This window comes from Chrysoperla carnea, chromosome 1 (genome assembly GCF_905475395.1).
Source record: "Chrysoperla carnea chromosome 1, inChrCarn1.1, whole genome shotgun sequence".
NCBI classification, from domain to species: Eukaryota; Metazoa; Arthropoda; class Insecta; order Neuroptera; family Chrysopidae; genus Chrysoperla; species Chrysoperla carnea.
This window is the reverse complement of record NC_058337.1, coordinates 100,742,294-100,763,871: the sequence shown is the minus strand read 5'-3', so window position 1 is coordinate 100,763,871 and position 21,578 is coordinate 100,742,294. Positions and strand designations below refer to the sequence as shown.

Genomic DNA, 21,578 nt, shown 5'->3' with positions numbered 1-21,578 from the left:
AGACAAAAGTTTACTTTTTTCAAGGAGATAGCAATAACGTTGATGCTTATAAGGGACAATAGACTAAGAGCCAGCGCCTGCTAGACATACGTTAAAGTATAAAAGCTGAAATTTTTTTTACGTATTCTCACTGGTGTAGGGACCAATCGTTGGGGACTACAAACCTTGACTAACGGTTCCTTCGGTAGGTAGCAGGTAATCAGGGGCGCAGAACCCGAGCTCTCTCACGTTAAAGTATAAAAGCTGAAATTCACACAGAGTGTTCAAATGACCATTTTAAGTTAATATTGAAAAAGACATATCAATCCATCCAACTAACATTAGAAGACATATCAAAATCAAATATTCAATAAGTAAATCGTCATAGTTGTATAAGTCATAAACGGTTAGTGATACAAAAAAAATTAGTTTACAAAAAAGTAGGTAATTTAATTATCTACAATAAAACTTATTACCATTTTTGGTCTAAAGCGCACGGTTATGGAGATATAGCCTAAAACGGTTTTCCTTAAAATGGAGGCACTTCCCCCGCTTATTTTTGTAAGGATTTTGTGCTTTTACATTCAGTACGTGATACTGAACATATTTAAATAATAAAATAACTCTTGCAGTGAAATAAGTTCATAATCATGGAAGAAAATGTAGATAATTGTGTATTTTTGCATTTGACCTTCTACCACGTCTGGGGGAGTGTTAGCCCCTTCGGATTGATCTGTCTTTTTCAATATTGACTTAAAATGGTCATTTGAACACTCTCTGTGAATTTCAGCTTTTATACTTTAACGTGAGAGAGCTCGGGTACTGCGCCCCTGATTACCTGCTACCTACCGAAGGAACCGTTAGTCAAGGTTTGTAGTCCCCAACGATTGGTCCCTACACCAGTGAGAATACGTAAAAAAAATTTCAGCTTTTATACCTTAACGTATGTCTGGCAAGCGCTGGCTCTTAGTCCACAAGCTAAGCGAGGACAAGCAGATTATAGGATAGCGGATTTTCAAAGTTGACTATGTGTATATTACGAGTAGTATATAGAGCGGATAAGTGAGGTAAAGATAGGTTCTCTAAATGAATCATTTATGGAATTTATTGGAATGAATCATTATCACGAGCGAAGTCGTGAGCAAAAGATAGTACATATAATACAAACATTGCAAGTTAAATAAAAGCTTGTAATATAAGAATAAAAAGAAGTTTACAGTTAAAACCTTAATAAATTATTGAAGAAAAAAAAACTGTTGTGCCCCACTAATTAAGGATGTATGAGCACGATAATGGGGGTACAAATTTTAAAAATATATATATATTTTTAATTCTGATGGTGGATTATGTTATAACTTGAAAAACAATATAAGGCAAATACTGAAAAATCTAATTCTTATTTTTCGTCTACATTCATGAAAACAAAATTCATCATCAAAGTTGAAAATAAGGTACAAATAATTTCAACCACAAGTCTAAACTTGCCTTGGCGCTCGTACTACCTTAATATACTTCGACATATTACCGTGGAGTAAAAAAATTGCTGAATTAAGCAAATGCTATAACAAGTAATGTTATTAACAATTTTTATTTGCAATAATTAACAAAAAAAATCAATACAAATATTCATTGCATTTTGTCAATTAATTTGACTTGAAAACAAAATGTCTTTGAACTTTAATCTATCTATACTTGCTTAGAGTAATGACAGTTACAAATATACATATGTAAATTCACATATGCATACCTAATAATTTGCAACGTAAATGTTATTTATTTTAATTCTGGGTCATTAATAAATTTTAATCAATAAACGTGTTCACATCGAAAACTCTCAAGGACTTTTTGTCTAAGAATTATATCATTTATTCAGCACGTTTCTGCTATTCGTTGTGTATGTGTAGTCATGGTAGGGACAATAAAATCGATGCCAGCGCTTCCAGTGAAAAATTTTGGCGATAAAGATGCTGTTATGACTAATTTGCAATTATTTACATGTTAATGTTATAGAAAATGTCAAATTAAAATTATTAAAAAACACTAATTAATTAAATTTAATGCATAAAAAATTGTGAAAAAATAAGAAATCAAATTGCATAAATATTATTTTTTAAATGTAAATTATCATAATTATTTATTTAAATTTGTGAGACAATAATATTAAATTTTCAATGTAAGTCATAAATGCAATCCATATAATTATATATGCATCCATACAATTCTATAATTAAAGTAGTGTATCGTTAGCATGGAAACGCCTCCAATAAAACTCACACACGGTGCGAATTGCATCCAGTGTTTTATTCAATATTTATGATTATTTCCATATTTGCAAACCTGATTGACTCTACGTAAAGTAAATAAATTTGTTAAATTGACACGAGTTAAACCTACAATTCAAGCGTTTTACCTTATTATCTAACGACATATAAACATATATTCGTGACATGATAGAAAATTTATTTCATTTTAGTCACATTTTCTCCAAAAATATAGACTTATGTACTATATCGATGAGCAAATATTTTTCAGTAATTTTTATTTGTTCATATCGATTTTCGGGAGCAAATTATATTCGACTTGCAGTTGTCACTTGTAAAATGTACATAGCAGAGATTGTATTGTGCTCTGAAGTCAGCAAATAGACTTTGCCGACTGTTTTACTTATAATGCTACGTTAAGAAACATTAAATGAAGGGGAAATATAACTTTAGTGATGGAACTCTGAATTTTTTTGTAATATGATAATAAGGTAGTAAATGATCTGCTTATATTCATACAGCTAGTCAAGGAAAATACAAAATAAATATTTATTTATCATCGTTTTTTCTGTAGGATGGATTACTATAAACTGTCAATACAATAATTGTGGCATTATGTTAATTTGAATGCTTTGGAAAATTTTCTAATTCTAATAATACAAGCGATTTTATAAACACGTAATATTATAATGTTTATAGCCTCTTTATAAAGTTTATAGCTGATGCATATTTTGCTATGAATGAGTGAATTATTGTTTACTTAACTTTTCGAACTTTTATACCCTGTCATAAATGACATACATAACAAGGTATACTAATTTTAGTCCCAAGCTTGTAACGCTTCGAATTATTGATTATACGAACAAAATTTTGTGTACAGCTGTAAAACCACCCCATTGGTTCATTTCTGTTTGTCCGTCAACCCGTCTACACGATAACTCTAAAACGAAAGGGGCATTGAGTTGAAATTTGCGTGCTCAGGAAGTAAAAAGTCAATTGGATCTTGGATCTGTAAACCGTAAGAGATAGAACACAATTTTATGTATAAAAAATGTCCAAATGAAAAAATAAACAACTTTTATCTGAAACATTTTTTCGTAAATATCATTATGGCAAAAGTTTTGGAGTCCATTTTCTCCAATATTATCAAAGATAGAGAGTTGAAAATTTGTACTTCAACTAGAAAGTCTAAACATAACAGGCCAGTTGGTCACGAAATGATTATAATTGATCAGTAATACTGCCAGTTTTAGTAGGAGTTTAAAATTTCAAGAACGAGCTTCATTTTTTAGCGACCCGAAACTTCGCAACCCGAAGTTGCGAAAATTTGGGGTTTAAAAAAGACAGCCTAATTGGTCACGAAATGATCATAATTGGTGAATAACAAAGTGTAGTTAGAGGAGCAGGAAATTGTTGCTACAGAAATGACAGTTTCTACGCCCCCGTATATTTAAAATATTTAATAATAAACATTTTTATTAGTTTCGTGTCAAGCATGTGAACAAAGTATAAAAACGATTTCCATATGGAAACTATATGATATCATTCTACATATTTCCATATGGAAACTATAACTCAATAAAACAAAACTTTCCAGGACATCATAAAAAATTACAGTTCGAAACAGTAGAAAGTTTTTTTTTTAAATGGTCGAAAGCATTCAAGGTTTAATATTAGAAAAACGAAAAACTATTCGATGAAAATCCGTGGAATTTTGGATAAGACTCACGAACGATAGTAAAATGGTTTATTTACTTTTTCAGATAAAAAAATCACACCATTTATCAGCAAATTTAGCAAAATGTTCCTACAATTTATCTGACTAAAAATTAATTTAAACATTACGTCACTTATAATGTACTTTTCTAGTTAATACAAATTTTTTGCTCCACTGATATGATTAGTCCAATCAAGGTAAAAAAGAGTAGAAAAAAATGCATAGCCGAGAATAAAAAATATGATATAGTAGGTTTTCGTCCTAACATTTTTTGTTGCCTACGTTCGTTATCGAGCCAAAACATCGCGTGAAATTAATTTTTGTGTAACATCAAAAACTACGAAAAAATGAAGGATTTAAATGTACAAATAGAAAGAGAGGAAAAAGCACGTGGTGACGTCATAACTTGCGACTGACATATAGACTACATATCAAAAGTTGTTTTGCAAGAAAAAGATGCTTATATCTTTCATGTCGTCTATTCTCGAATAATTTTAATTTTTAGCGAAAGATACATTGAAATAGACATCAGGACAGAGACCTATTCATTGATTGACCAGGTTCGCCAATCAACGAAGGTACAAGATTTTGAATGATCTGTTTTAAGATTGTTGTCTTGCTATGGGCATATCGACAGAAAATTCTAAAGTTGTGTATTCTTATTAGGAATATAATAATACATTAACCAAAAAAATTTGAAGTCGATTTACCTTCTCTAACTCGAGTTAAATACAATTAAAGTTCGAATAATTAACATGGAGAGCATAGGAAAGGTTTCGGTTTGTTGTGTTTTTAACAAGTTTTTTAATTCTAAAAAAAAAAAACTAGATTTAAGATTTTTTCAAAAAACTAACTGAACATTCATGAATTTGTGAGTTTAAAAAAAAAAACAAAACTATTGACAGTTTCATTCTTGAGATATAGTCACTCAAAGTTGTTTAAATTTTAAAAAAATTATAACAATTATATTTAGAGTATAAGTAGTGTAAGAGAGATGTCTATTATATACAGAATTACAGATGTTTATTGCCATCCTATTATCATACAGAATACGTGATAAATGGACAGTTGAGTTAAAAGCATGTTAAAATTATTACTTATTTGAGTGTGCTAAGCATATCTATACGTACATACCACTGCTGTATGATGCAGTACACTATTTTTACAATTTGGTACAACCACCTTAAAATTAAATCTTATATATTTAAACGAGCAATTCTTGTATATATATAAATATATATATATATATATATCAACGATCTTGGAAATGGCTCCAACGATTTTCATGAAAATGAGTATGTAGGGGTTTTTTGGGGCGATAAGTCGATATAGCTAGGTTTCATTTATCAGAAATGTCGTTTTATCCGTCTTTTCATGAAAAATTCATCAGACATCTATTGGTGTATAACGTAGTTAATGAAATACAATCTTATATATTTAAACGAGCAATTCTTGTATATATATAAATATATATATATATATATATATATATATATCAACGATCTTGGAAATGGCTCCAACGATTTTCATGAAAATGAGTATGTAGGGGTTTTTTGGGGCGATAAGTCGATATAGCTAGGTTTCATTTATCAGAAATGTCGTTTTATCCGTCTTTTCATGAAAAATTCATCAGACATCTATTGGTGTATAACGTAGTTAATGAAATACAATCTTATATCTTATATATTTAAACGAGCAATTCTTGTATATATATAAATATATATATATATATATATATATATATATATCAACGATCTTGGAAATGGCTCCAACGATTTTCATGAAAATGAGTATGTAGGGGTTTTTTGGGGCGATAAGTCGATATAGCTAGGTTTCATTTATCAGAAATGTCGTTTTATCCGTCTTTTCATGAAAAATTCATCAGACATCTATTGGTGTATAATGTAGTTAATGAAATACAATGCAAATTATAACATAACAAAAAGGAGGCGTTTGAGTAGTCTAAAGTGAAAAATATGACTCTTGCTGACATCTATTGGCGAATAACCGAGCGAAGCTCGGTCATCCAGATATTAACACATTAAGTGAGTAGTTTTTTTTATATGGAGGTTGTTTGAAGACTTGATGTCAGGGATAATAAAATTCTATTGAAATTATTAAATTCATGCATATGACAATTTAGATTAATTAATGCAAAAATCATAATTTATCAGTAGCTACCTCGAGTGTAGATGGTATTTTGCATAATGTAATTCAATCTAATTGAACGTAAATAATATAAATGTACAGTCAAAGTAAAAATTTATTCAGTTGGTCTTGGTAGATATCACCAACTGAAACCAGGTACCAATTTATCATATTGTTTATAATACAAAAAATTCCTTATCTAAAAATAGATTAATAAAATTAGCATAAAACTAACATTTGCGGTCAATCATTTTTCGAGGAATTAATGAACTTCTACTAGTTTTGGTAACCTTGAAATTTGTTGATATAATACTTAAACAATATATCTTTTATAACAAAGTTTATCAATAGTTGATACAATTACTGTTTATAATAAATAATATTAGACAACAGTGTAGACCTGGTAAAATCCGTTATTGAGCATGAATAACTTTCGGATGGAAAATTTTTGCAGGATTTCATTTAAAAAATGCTTCTGAACGTAAAATTGTCGGGAGGTAGCCCGGTAGGATATTGTATAAACTAATTTTTTTTAAACAAATAAATAATATTGACCGAATCGCTTCGGGAAAAGTTTTATCATATAATTGGGGCTAATATTAACAAAAAATATTCTTAGGCATTTTTCTTTCAGCTCTCCAGTTTTCGAGTGAAAAATCAGATAGTGGCATACAAAACTTTTTGGCGGATTTGGAGGGAGGTAGGGTTGAAATAAACCGGAAAAAAGTGGATCCTAAACTAAAATGCTCTTGTTACAACATGTACTTATATGGAAAAATAGTGGCAGTCACCGCAGGATAGCAGTAGGGTAATTTGAAATCAAGCGTGGAAAAACTACTAAAAATTGCTGTAAAACTGAAAAAAAGTTCTGCCGATTGCCAAATAACTTCCACAACGACCGCACAAAGCTTACACAATACTGGCAGCCACTCTCCTCCCTCGCTCCCCAAACCACCCCAAAAGGCGTAAAAGTGGTTCACTTTGCCTGTAATGTGTAAGGTTTGTGTGGTCGTTATGGAAGTTATTCTAATTTTCTTTCGACTAAATAAATTATATTTGATACATATTATTTATGAAATAAAATAATAACTGGTGTCTTTTTTGTTTGTAAATATTAATATACTAATTAATTGAAGGCTGAATTCATTAGAAAATTGGTGTAATATTACCAAACAATAATACAATAGATTGAATTGTTTATTGATGTTGTCAATTATTAAGAATTACACAGTAGGTGACACCAATGCAATGACAATAAAACGTCTCGCCATTTTCATTAGATTCACCTCATTGGATTTGTTCAGTTCGATATTAGCGGATTAATGCGCATTCATTTTTATTGCGGCCGCATAAAACTCTGTTTATGGAGTGAAGAGATGCACAAAGCTTGCAAATCTGAGAAAAACATGTATTTTCCCATAATAAAAAAAAAGGAGGGAGGGGAACTGGATAATTGAAAAAAATGAAATACATTGCTTTTATTACAAGCTTTAATTTAACTTCACTTGTATGTCCTGGAAATTTGCAAGTTTAGGGCCCGGTTTCTGATTGAGCTGAAATTTTGCAAGCATATGTAAATCAATGGCAATGACCCGATTTTCCCAACGCTTTCACCGTATTTGTTTTTCTTAAATTTTTTTATTTAAATAAAAATTTTAATTAACAAAACACTTTTTACGCACAAGTTCTTATTATACTAAAAAGCAGAAAATAATTTTTCTTAAAATTCACTCATATATGACTATTTTTTAAAAGCTTGAGGCGCTAAGAATCGTTCATAATAGTTTAAATTGAGCATGTTGTCTAGCTTTTATATAAATAGTCATTTATGAGTTTTATACATATTTATGAGTGATTCATAAGAAGTTATTTTCTACTTTTTGAACAATAAAAGATTGTCCCTAAAAAAGTAATTTCTATTTAATTTTTTTTCAAAATCCGCGATTCAATATTTTTTACGTAGAGTTAAATTTCAGTTTTTCCAAATGTTTTGTAATTTTTTAGAACTGTACTATAAAAATGGTTACATACTTATTATTTAGGTATATTGCGAACTATAGCCTCGCCATCTGTGAGTGAATTATACAAAGTTATAAAAAATCTTAGTAGGTAATGTAAGTAAAAAGAAATGCTTATGTAAAGATAGACACGTTAATATGAATGTGTGGGTAAAAATAAATATGTATATGCTATAAAAACTTTTTTAGGTGTTTTTTTTAACTTTGGCATAAAATACTACACTGCAATTAGCTAGTTTTTTGAGAAATTATTCTTTTTTCGGAAGCAAAGCAAATCAGTTTTGAAACTGTTAAAATTATAGGCTATGTTAGAGTAAAAAGGACACAAATACAATTTCCACAATAATTTGCAGGAAACCTAAACTTAAGCAAAAATTTCCCTTTGGGAAATATGCAATTATTAAATAACAAGTGAAAACAAACAATTGACTGAGTAAATTGTTAAAATACCATGTATAGACTGTGTTGATTACATTGTCACATTACACATACATACATGTCACACATAACTGATATTCCTATATAATACATACTATATAATTTGCGCTCTCACGGGTAAACGCTGATGTTTACGAAAAAATGTTTCAAACAAAAGTTGTTTATTTTTTTATAAGGAACATTTTTTATATTTAAACTTTTGTTCTATCTCTAACCGTTTACAAAAACCCATTTGACCTATGTTGCCCATTTACGAACTCGGCCTCAGTTTTATGTCCTGAACACGTTGAAAAAATTTCAGCATGATATCATTTTTCGTTTTTGAGTTATCGCTTCGTGTTGACAGACAGACAGGCGGGCAGACAACCGAAAAGGGACTAATTAGATGATTCTATGAACACCTATACCAAATTTTTTTTCGTAGCATCAATATTTTTAAGCGTTACAAATTTGGGACTAAACTTAATATACTATGTATATTTTATATATACATGGTATAATTACTTTGCAATGTTGGAAATGAACTACGTAAATTTTCTTGGGTGTTTATTTATTTTTTTACATAATTTATAAATTGTGTACGTGACATAAGTCACTTATAAAAGTATTAAGTTACGAATTATTATTATTATTATTATGAAATATATTTTTTTTTTGTAGCTATAAATAAACATTCCAAAATGCTGATTTATTTGTGAATAATAATGATAATCTTTGATTTATTAAGATAAATATGTATATTTTTAAAAATTGGGTAATGAAATCTGTTAAATACCTAATTTGTTACAATATTTTAATCTGATTATATAATTTTTTACGTGAATATTTATTTTTTATTTTATTTTATATAACTATTCGTTGGGTGCGTAGTCATGGTAGGGACCATCAAACTAATTTAGGCGTTAAAGGGGGCTTTGAGTTTAGGGTTCAGTACCCAAACCGGACTAGAAAAGAAATGACGAAATGAATGTCTAAACCTGAATTTGTGTCGGGAGTTTCTCTAAATTTTTAATTCAATATTATTAATACAATTTAAATAAATACAATAATGATACTGCATGCAATCGTATACAAAAGCACAATTATGATTCTTACTGTCTCTATATATTACAAATGCGAAAGTAAGCATGTTTGTTTGTTTGTTTGTTAAGCTTTCACGCTAAAACTAGCGAATGGTTTTTAATGAAACTGTACAGAAATATAGCTGATATATCAGAAGAACACATGAGATATAATTTATAAAGATATATTAATTAAAAAAAAAAAAAATTAAAAATTAATTTAATTTGACATTACCATAAATTACAGATTTCTGTAAAAATAGTCAATATAAAATAATTCACGACCATTTTTTCTGATATACTCAATGAATAATTACGACTATTATACATTTAAAAAAATAGAAAACCATACATATATTTTACCTGTGTAAAATAATTCTTACCATTATTTCGAGTGTTATAGAAAGGGGATAAGCGAGAGCAATCTTTACCAATCTTTACTTTAAAACCCAGCGAGGCGGGTGGGTATCACTCTAGTTAGTAAATAAAACTTTAAATATCTGTAGGTACTGTAAATATGCCAAAAGACAGAAGAGAGTTACTCAATAATTTAACTAACCAATTGAATATGATTATTTTTGATTGGAAAATTATTCAATGAGTTTAGTACCAAATACAAGAGATCACTAATTATTCACAGTTCAAATAAGTTGAACATACAAAAATTAATTTAAAAACACATAAAATATTAATTTTCTTTTAAATTGAATCAACGATTAGTACGAACACAAAAATCACTGATAAAGTCATCTAAATCAACACATTCCAGACCCGTTACTTGGGGGTGGAGGGGATCATTTTACATCACACAAAATAGGGATCATTTTAACCTATATAAAGGAGATCATTTTACCCGGTAACGACATATTTGAATATCATCATAAAAACTAACATAAATATGAAAAGTAAATTGTGTTATAATATTATTAAAAGTCAACAGAAGCCAAGAGTAAAACAACCAGCCGGTAAAAACCACAAAAAAGGAAAATTTACGTTGAAATTTGTCTTACCGTAGATCTAAAGCAGTAAATTTAATATTTTTAATACGAAACACCAAATAGCTTATATATTGCCATAATTCTCTTTGTTCAAGGACTAATTTGATCCCGTATAAGCCATCTATCGATAAATATAAGTAGGAGATAGCTTTAAAGGTTTACATAAAATAACGAGAGATCATTTTACTCAGAGGGATCATTATGTAGCACTTTCCCCTACAGTGGAACTTGAAAAAGCAATAAATTAAAGGAACTGAATCAATCATTATACCATGCAATGTAATATACAAGGTATACTAAGTTTAGTCCCAAGTTTGTAACGCTTAAAAATATTGATGCTATGAACAAAATTTTAATATAGGTGTTCATAAAATCACCTAATTAGTCCATTTCCGGTTGTCCATCCGTCCGTCCGTCCGTCTGTGGGCACGATAACTCAAAAACGAAAAAAGATATCAAGCTGAAATTTTTACAGCGTACTCAGGACGTAAAAAGTGAGGTCGAGTTCGTAAATGAGCAACATAGGTCAATTGGGTCTAGACCTATGTGTCCGTAGGACCCATCTTGTAAAGCCTTAGAGATAGAACAAAAGTTTAAATGTAAAAAATGTTCCTTATCAAAAAATAAACAAGTTTTGTTTGAAACATTTGAAACAACGCAAATTAGGCGTAAATTGTATAGTATGTATTATATAAATTGTATATGTATGTGCAATGTGATAGAGTAATCAACACTATTTATGCATGGTATTTCAACAATTAACTCAGTCAATTGTTTATTTTCACTTGTTTTTTGCTATTATCGAGGTAAGATTTACGTTAAAGAACTCAACATTGTTTCATTTTATTTGAAACTGAATATATTATAATAGGTTTGTATTATTTAATTTATTTATATATTGGTGCCTGGAACGATGTTCTGAAATTAGTCGTGACACAGTTTTAAAATTGTTATTTGATTTAAATACACATCTCTAACAGTTTTAAAAATACATAAACGATTAAAAAAATATTTCAAATTTTTCTTTTTGTAAATTTATTTGCACAGTAATTAAGTAAGTTTTTATTGTATTTATAAAATGATTAAATAAATATATCATCGTTACATATTTGATCAAACATTTTTTTAAGTTTTTCTCAAGGTTGGGGGGGGGGGCTTACTTTTCTATAAATAATATCACGTATTATATTTCAGTCTGGATCAAAGGTTACTTTTCCACTTATTATTTAAGTATTTTTAAATAAAATATCAGTTTGGCATTAATTATGTGCCATATTAATCCAAACGCTATCACAATTTGTATACCTTACACGCAAACGTAAATCACTGAAGCTAATTATTAATTTGGCATTAAATATTTTTCGGAATTTATTGTTTTTGTAGCTTGTTAATAGCTCGAAATTTGTATACCACTCTTAAGATACTTTATTCGTTTTTTGAAAATTTCGAAAAACGCTTTTCTTGAATTTCTTTGGAAAATGTAAAATATAGCTTGAAATTTTGATACCACCTTATAAACTGTCTCCAACCACTGTTGGGTAAAACGGGATTTTTCGAAAGGTTTCACTTCCAGCTTAAAACTCGTAAATAGTTCGAAATTTGAATACCACTCTTAATAACATACTTGAAAATTTCGAAGAATGTTTCTCTTATATTTCCGGGGAAATCCACTAGCTTACTTTCCTGAACTCAAATGTTATGCTAATCGTCTGCCCGCCGAGAACTAAGAAGGGTCTAGTGTTTAGTATAGTTTCTAAGTTTTTATTTAATATTGTGTTGCAAAAAAGGTTATACAAATTTGAAACAGAGGCGCGGCGGGCGCTTGAAATATATAGTGAAGATGTAATCTAGGCCACCCGTTTTTTATTTCTGAAGCCACCGGCCCACCGGAATTCGCCGAAATGACCATATGGCCAGTACGCTACTGCTAATCATCTAGAGACAAAACCATAAAACATGTTTTGAAAATTACGTCTTCAGAATTCGCTTCACCGACCAAGGCAGCCATTTTAATGAAATACTATTCCATTTATAAAGATGTGCTCTCAAAAATAAAATACTCATTTGAAAATATTTGTTTCATTTGCATATTGATATCTATTTTAAAAAGTAATTGTCTTTTTAAAATTTTTAAATTAATAAATAAAGCCTGACTCCATATTTATGAAATTAAAAATTCAATATTCAATTTTTTTGTGATTAAAAATTAAAAAATCTTCCCAAGACGTGATAATTTAAAAAAAAAAAACTGCAATGGGTATTGTAAATATTTGTTGTAGAATTTGCTGGCATATCGAATAATTTTTAAAATATTTTAAATATATATATGATTTTTTGGAAGATTAATTTTTAATTTATACTTTAACATCAAAAGACGTTAATTTTATTAAAATTTTTTCAAACTTTTAATATTTTTGACTTTTTTCTCAAGCTTAAGCCCGACCATTTACGTGAATCAAACTATTATTATCATACTAGCTTGTGAATACATTTAGAGTTAATTGTTCAGAAAAAGTCTTGGTTTAAAACGCATCATTACTGAGATAAATATATTACAATTTTGATTTAAGGATGTTCCAGCATGGTATTTGCAGTTTCTATGTTAAAGCAATGGTACAATTTTTTTTTCGACAGAATTTAACGAAAAATTAAATTTAAGAATTTAATAATGCTTACTATTAATTCCCAAAGTTTCAGAAATTTTGACCGTTTAAAATGGGAAATAATTATGCCAACGTCCCAATTTCGATCAATTTACGTCAAAATTAATATCTCGAAAGTGAAAATTAATTTCTAAATTTTTTTTTTAGAATTTTATTGTATAAACATTTTTTTCTACTTTTTCTTCAATATATAATAATATCATAAAAAATAGTTGGAGAGACCGGACATTTTACATGCTTTAAATGGGACATGACCCTCAAAATCGCGAACTTTGTCTTTAAATATCTCGCGATCTAAACGGTCAAAAATTATGAAATTTTAGGAATTCATAAATAAAGCTATTATAAACCCGAGAAAAAAAATTCGGCCAAATCTGTCGAAAAGTGATTTCATGCTGGTACTACCTTAACGAAATATTATTTATAGAATTTCGTCGTTAACAAATAATATTTTTTCAATTTTGCAAGATTAGATTCCAGTGATAATGTGAAAGATGTTTCATATCACCCATAATTTTATTATCCCCAAAAATTCAATAATTTTTCAATGGATCCTTACAATTTAAGATCCTTTGATTCCAAAAATACCAATTTTAGCCATTATTTAGCCAATTTAATTTTTGGTTCTTTTGGGAGGTATACAAAAATTGAACCAATTGGCAGCGCCAGTATAGTGCAATAGGGAATATTCATGAAATTTAAATTTGGTTCAAATATTTTTTTTCTGTAACTTTATTGGCTGGACATTTGAACTAAACCATTATATTTTAGTAACTAATATCTTTTTAATTACTTAAAATTAATTAATAAAAGTACAAATTCAGTGAGAGAAATTCAAATTTTATAACGGACGTGACGTCATAGTATGTTGCTTGTCAGACTTGTTGATATACTGTATGGTATTCATTACTTATATTTTGTATAGTAATACCATGGGTATATACTATAATTACTACATATGTATTACACTTGTAATAAACAGTACATTGAACTGTCACTAACTGACAGGTCACATATTAAAACGTCATCAACAGAGAGCACCAAAAGGACAGGAGTTTAAACATCTCAAAATTCTTCTCTATTTTAAATATTTTTTTACACATTTTTAAACAGTATTTAAAAATGCTGTAATTTTTTTCCGCATGTTTTAATAATTAAATTTTATTACTACATAACTGATATAAACATGATGAATTAGATATATATAGGTTTAAGGATGTATGAGCATGGTAGTGGGGGCACAAATTTAAAAATAGATATTTTCAATTTTGATGATAAATTTATATTATTACTTGGCAATACCTAGCTTAATTTTCAAAATATCGAAAATTGAAAATTTTGTTTAATTATTTAGCTTTCGATATTTCTTTCTACATTCATGAAGTTATAACGAAATACATCATCAAAGTTGAAAATAAGATAAAAATAATTTCAACCCTTAATCTACCCTGCTCTTACATCCCTTACATGGTGACACTTAGTTTTTTTCTTTTCTAATTCATTGCTAATATGTTTACTTTCTATTAAAAAGTTTTTTTTTAATTTGTTTTCATTCATTCCAAATGAAAATTATCAAAAACTTCCAAAATATGTCGTTTTTTGAGATTCCTCCATAAGAGCCAATGTATTTTATATCGATTTTTAATGACTTTTTTCTTAAAAATTTGCACGGATACCTAAGCTGAAATTTTAACCACATATTCTTTGAGTAAAAGACTACCTACAAACAAATTTTGAGCCTTTAAATCAAACATTGTTGTCATGCTCATACATCCTTAACTTACTTTACAAAATACAATGCAATACTCTTGAATGTATCACAAAATAAAAAATTACAAATTGAATTTCATAATAATATACTAATACTGATATTAATTACTGATACTGATAAAACTGATACTGATACACTAAACAGTAACTATTAGATACCAACAAACACTATACACTGAATTTAATTATTAAAACCTTAAGTATTAAATAAATATTAATAACTATTAATTTGAATACAATCAAAATATCAATATTGCATTTGCATTGTGATTTTGATTCGGATTTTTATCTATTTATAACATATTTAGTAACTAACTTTACTTGTTGTGAAATACAGTTGAACCTCGATAACTTAAAAGCTCAAAAATAAATTTTTATAAATAAATTTTTTTTGTTCGATTCCCCTTAGAGCCCAAAACCTCTTTTTCTTAAAATACAAATCCTGTATAACTTAAGGTAGTACGGGCACATTTTCAACTTTGATGGAGAATTTAGTTATGACTTTTTTTTAATTAGTGTCTCCACTACCGTGCTCATACATCCTTAATTAGTGAGGCACAACGGTTTTTTTTTTTGTTTTCAATAATTTATTAAGGTTTTAACTTTAATTTAAATAGTTTTTTTTTATTTCCACCGACTAGTTTTGGAGAAATCTATGAAAATATATTATTCATGTACTCTTTTCCCATAAAATTTTCAGAATTAATTTAGACTTCAAAATCCCAACTTCAAAATTTAAAAAATATGATACTTTTTATTTAAAATTGCCTTGGTGCTCGTACATCCTTAAAAAAACCATTTAAGCCCTCGGGCAGTTCTTATTCTTAAAAAGGTACCAAAATACACAATCAAGTTACTTACAAGCAAGTCATATAATACCTTTTTGTTGTCAAAAACTGTGTAACTGTACATCAATGTTCATTCATGTACAAAAAAATTACCAAATTCTTTAAAATTCACAAGACTTGTTTATTTATTATTATCATTTTTTTAGCAAACATAAGATTTATAAGATTCAGGCACTCTTTTTGAAAAAAAAAAACAGTGCCTACGTGCCTACGTCCCCACGATAGTGGGGCCACAAATTTAAAAAAATATATTTTATAAAAATATATTTTTATAAAAATAAATTTTATAAAATTTTTCAATATCTGATATTTTCAAAATATCGAAAATCGAGAATTTTATTTAATTATTTAGCTTTCGATATTTCGAAAACCAAAGCAGATATCGAAAAATTTCATTCTTATTTTTCGTCTACATTCTTGAAGTTCATTATCAAAGTTGAAAATAAGGTACAAAATAATTTCAACCCTAAATTTAAAATTGCCTTGGTGTGAATTCCAAACCGTTTAACGACTAAAAAGTTTCGCTTCTATAAACTGATATGGGTGAGGCTCGAGATTTTATACATATATTTGTAACTATAATTTCGGAAGCGCAATTTTTTTCCGTATAAATTAATTATTGTTGTTGATTGACAATGAGTTTAAAACGTTGTTGCATTAGCATGTAAACAAAATAAAAATATGTAAACATTGCACGCTGCCAAGTTTACTTAGAAATAAGTCGAACAGTAAATAGTTGTTGTGACGGTGAAAATTACATTACATTTACAGCAGACAGCCTGAATAGAATGTTTGTATTAAATATTGATTTTATTTATAGCTTCAACTATTTTTTGCGATAAAAAAATTTCACTTAATTACTGATAAGATTAATTAATATATGAATCATTTACAAATTGATTAAAACCATAAATTTAATATGTCCCTGTTTAATCAATTTACTATAAAAAAATTCCTCAAGTGCGACATTGAGCTTGTTCAGCAGAAATAGGCCTTTTTTAATTCAATATTCACTATTATGCGGCCGCAAAAAAATATATTGTTTCTAGCAGAAAAGCTGGTAATAAAATCGCATCGATTCTTTATATTTTATAAAAGAGCGAACGTGCTAACCATTTTCAACGCAAAATATTTTAATTCACATCATCATAAAATTAAATACGCATTTAACCATCAAAATACGTCCGAACTCGATTGCTACAAGTAGAAATGAGTCCAGATTTTTCGTGATTTATGCTACTTGTATCTGACTTTGAATAAACAAGATATGAACAGAAGAGATTGGGGGTTCAAATACGACAAGTACGATTTCTGAGGTGATATAATTTGATTTTAAGAACTCTACAATTTATAACGAAAATCAATAAATTTTTCTAAATCTTGCTTAGTTTTCGAGATATCGATACGAAATTACAATCGATAATTAACAAAGCTATCGTGTTAAGACACGTCGTATTCAACAGAAGAAGTATTGTATTCTGTATATTACTCTGCTCTTCTACTGCGATAGTTTTGGAACACTCCATATAAAAATACCGAGTGGGACTGAGAAGATTTTCAAAACACTTTAAAACAAAATCCCCCAAAATTTTTCCAAATTAGTTTTTAAAAATATATTTAAGGAAATTATACTTATGAAATTATTGTAATTTCAAACAAATAATAAATTGTATTTTTAACTAATTTTAAAAAAAAAATGTAAGACAAAATCCATTTAGGCGTCCAATAAAAAAATACAATACTCAGATAGTTTTGACAAAAATATACAGGAAATTTTGGATTATTCAAAAGAAAAACAAAATATTGATCAATGGAAAATCTATATTTTAGTTCTTATATAACCTGTATATATGAAATATATATCAGGGTATACTAATTTCAGTTCCAAGTTTGTAACGCTTAGAAATATTGATGATAAAAAAATTTGATTCATAAAATCACCTAATTAGTCCATTTCCGTCCTTCCGCCCGTCTGTCAGCACGATAACTCAAAAACTAAAAAAGTAAATTTGTAGAGAGTATACATAAGCGAAATAGGTCAAATGGGTCGTGGATTCCTAGGATCCCTAACACATTTTATAAACCGTAAAAGATAGAGCGAAATTTATAATGTAAAAAATGATCCCGGTGAGGGAGTAAATATCATTGTGTTCCCTCTAAAACATAGACAGTTGATTTCTAGCAGGCTTCAACTAGGCAAGTCTTTCCAAAAGAAATACCGCCATAAATGGGTTGATTTTTTTAATTCTTACAATTTATTAAAATAATGCAAATACTAATGATCAATACCATTTATACAAGATATTTAAACAATTAAATCAATCAATTGTTTATTTTCACTTGTTTAATTATAAAAAAAGAAAACATCTAGGTACTTATATACCCCTTCTTCCCCCGCCAATCAGCGAAACATAACTATAGAAGTATAAACTACTACTTTCAGAAAAAACTTTTTATGGATTGTAAATAAAAACCAAAACTAATTTTAAATTGATAAGAATATTAATTACTACCTTTTAAATAAATAATCATGGAAAAATTTTCCGTCCCTCTAAATTAAAATTAAGGAAAATAAATTGTTACCACATTTTAATGATACAATATTAATTATTACCGCAAAAATAATTTTTCATTTTATTGCTTTTGAGGCCACTTATGCAGTTTTATTAGATTACTGATTACTGTTTTAAAAAATCTACTCATAGTCCAGTCACTGAAGGTAAAATGGAACGTTACTGTATAAGTTTGTTAAACAGCATCCATTTGCACAAAAATTTGGATTTAGGTTCTCCCTGGGAATACCCTGGGGGTGGGTGCCACCCCTTCTTGGGGATAAAAAATGATTTATTGAAAATAAGTCCGGGAATGAATAAATTGACTAAAAAACAACTTTTGTTTTTCAAAAATCAAAAAGCCAAACTTACTCAGTTGATCTTTATCTTACTCAAATTTTATCCTACAATTTACTCCCAAAATAATTCCGAAGACCAAACCGTTTAACGACTAAAAAACCGTTGTGCCCGCCTAAATAAGGATATATGAGCACGGTGGTGAGAACACAAATTAAAAAAAATATTTACTGTCAAACCTCGATAATCGAGAGTTCAAGGGAGCACAATCTCATTCTCGCTTATTGAGGTGTGTCACTAATCCGAGTTTCTCGCTAATGCAGGTACATGGGTAGCGTTTCTCTCTTATAGAGGTACGCAGCAAGAACAAGTCACAGCAAGTACTAATGTAGTAAATATTTCTCCTAAATAATATAAATAAATAAAGCTCGACTGTCGCTTATAGAGATATAGATAAGTAGCAGTCTCACTTACGGAGGTCCATGAAGTAAAAACCACTCTCTCTTACAGAGATTTCTGTTTTTCGCTAATATAGATTTTGGGAGCTTAAAATGACGGGTCCTGGCTATTACTCTCACTTATAGAGATTTGATTTCTCACTTATCCAGTTCTCACTTACCCAGGTTTGACTGTATTTTCAATTTTGATGGTGAATTATGTAATAACTTCACAATATAAGACGAAAAGTAAGAATACAATTTTTCCAATATTTGGAGTAATTTTAAAATATAGAAAATTGAAAATTTTGTTTAATTATTTAACTTTCGTTAATTTCAAAACCCAAGGCAGATATCTAAAAATTTTATTCTTATTTTACGTCTACATTCAGTTGTAAGAAAATTCATCATCTTTGAAAATAAGGTACAAATAATTTCAACCCTAAATCTAAAATTGTCTTGGTGCTCGTACAACCTTAAGAAATTATTGCTTCTTCAAAATATGATTAGGCAATGGTTTCATTATAATTAACAGCTGTGAGATACCCAGTTATATAAATTCACTGACAAAAGATATGGAAATAATTTCTCATCTCAGTAAAGATTTGGGTCGAATTATTGGCGAATTCTTGAAATGACCAGCCTTTTTACTTAATAATCCTTGCTGGCTCATAGTATTTAAACTTCATTTCAATATTTTTAATTTGTTTTTTTTAACGCTTTTCTAAAAGCTATTTAGAAATTCGATTAACATACCTAAGTAGCAGTAATTTCGATAAAGTATGAATTAAAATTGAAAGTCGTATGTATTCATTAATAGAATTCTAAATATTGTTTTACGATATTTCGAAAACGAGCCAGAAAAAAATAAGTTTAACAAAATCAATTGCTTTACGAAAAAAATGTTAAAAAATAACTTTGCTGCAAATAATCTTTATAAAATGCAAATTATTTGTAATAAACACTTTTAATTTGGTCTACACTTTATACTTTTTTGGTAATAATATCAAATTTTTATTCTCAAGTGTTAATAAAAATCCTATTCGCTCCGAGCGTGAATTTCGTTTCCATGACAACGATACACTACTTTAATTATAGAATTAATGGATGCATATATAATTGTGTGGATTGCATTGAAAACTTACATTTAAAATTTAATATTCTTGTTTCACAAATTTAAATAAATAATTACGATAATTAACATTTGAAAAATAATATTTGTACAATTTGATTTCTTATTTTCACAATTTTTAATGCATTAAGTTTAATTAATTAGTGTTTTTCAATCATTTTAATTTGACAGTTTCTATATCATTAACATGTAAATAATTGCAAATTAGTCATAACAGCCCACTTTATCTCCAAAATTTTTCACTTAAAGCGCTGGCATCGATTTTATTATCCCTACCATGACTACGCACACAACGAATAGATTTTATTATGTCATTTTTATTTCGTAAATTACTTATGTATCAAAATTTTTAGCCAATCAATAACATTATGATGAAATAAAACAAACCGGTAAAGTACAATAATTTTAAAAAAAAATTTGAACAGTACTCACCTTTTTGTGATTAATCTTCAAAAAAATTTAAAATATTAATTAAAAAACACTAACAATACAGAATATTAAATATTTATAATATTAATAAAAACTACACTAATTTATAATTTTTGTACTATACTGAGATTTTAAAATAAAAATTAATTTAATTTTATTATTTATCACTAAATACACTATATTAAATTAAATATTGAAAAATTAATATTTTAATAATATAATTTTAATTCTATATATTAAGTAGATAATAGTTGAACAATCACAAACTAAAAATCTCATTTATTTTTAATTTATGTTTGAATAAAATAAATTTAATAAAACAATTATTTATTTTCATATAAATTATATGGTTGATTAAATATTGATAAATGATATATTGGTAGGTTATATATATTCAATGTTTTAATTTTATACAAAATTGTAAATTAAAACCGGAACGTTGTCGTCGTTGTGTTTGCAAATGAATATCTGGAACACGAATGCGTTTAAATATCAACATTCAACACTAAATGTGTATTGGCACTGTCTCTGTTGCGATACTATAATAATAAAATGAATCTAAAAATGAATACGTCAAAAAAAACAGTCTTAGGCGCATCTTATAAAGCGCTAGTGCACGCATTTAACATGTGCTCACTTTCGGTAAAATAAATAACCTCCATGCACAGACTACAAAAGACAGACTGTTTGCAATTGGGCTTTATTCCAGCTAACAATAAGAGATACTTCCTCTATCTAGCGTTTTCAATAAGAACCCCAAGTGTAGCCAAACAACCTGTTGTTCAGATCACCATCAATACCATAGACATATAAGAATAGACTACGCTAGT

The 21,578-nt window shown here is 28.2% G+C and overlaps 1 protein-coding gene across 4 annotated transcripts in view; it reads right to left on the bottom strand.

Annotated features, from left to right (window-relative positions):
• Positions 1-20,777, bottom strand: part of LOC123290403 (glutamate synthase [NADH], amyloplastic) — a 45,200-nt gene extending 24,423 nt beyond the window's left edge. For all 4 annotated transcript variants that reach the window (XM_044870570.1, XM_044870571.1, XM_044870572.1 and 1 more), the window contains exon 1: positions 20,752-20,777. The gene's annotated coding sequence lies outside the window, so the exon portion shown is untranslated. The remainder of the gene's footprint in view (positions 1-20,751) is intronic.
• Between the last annotated feature and the right edge of the window lie 801 nt (positions 20,778-21,578).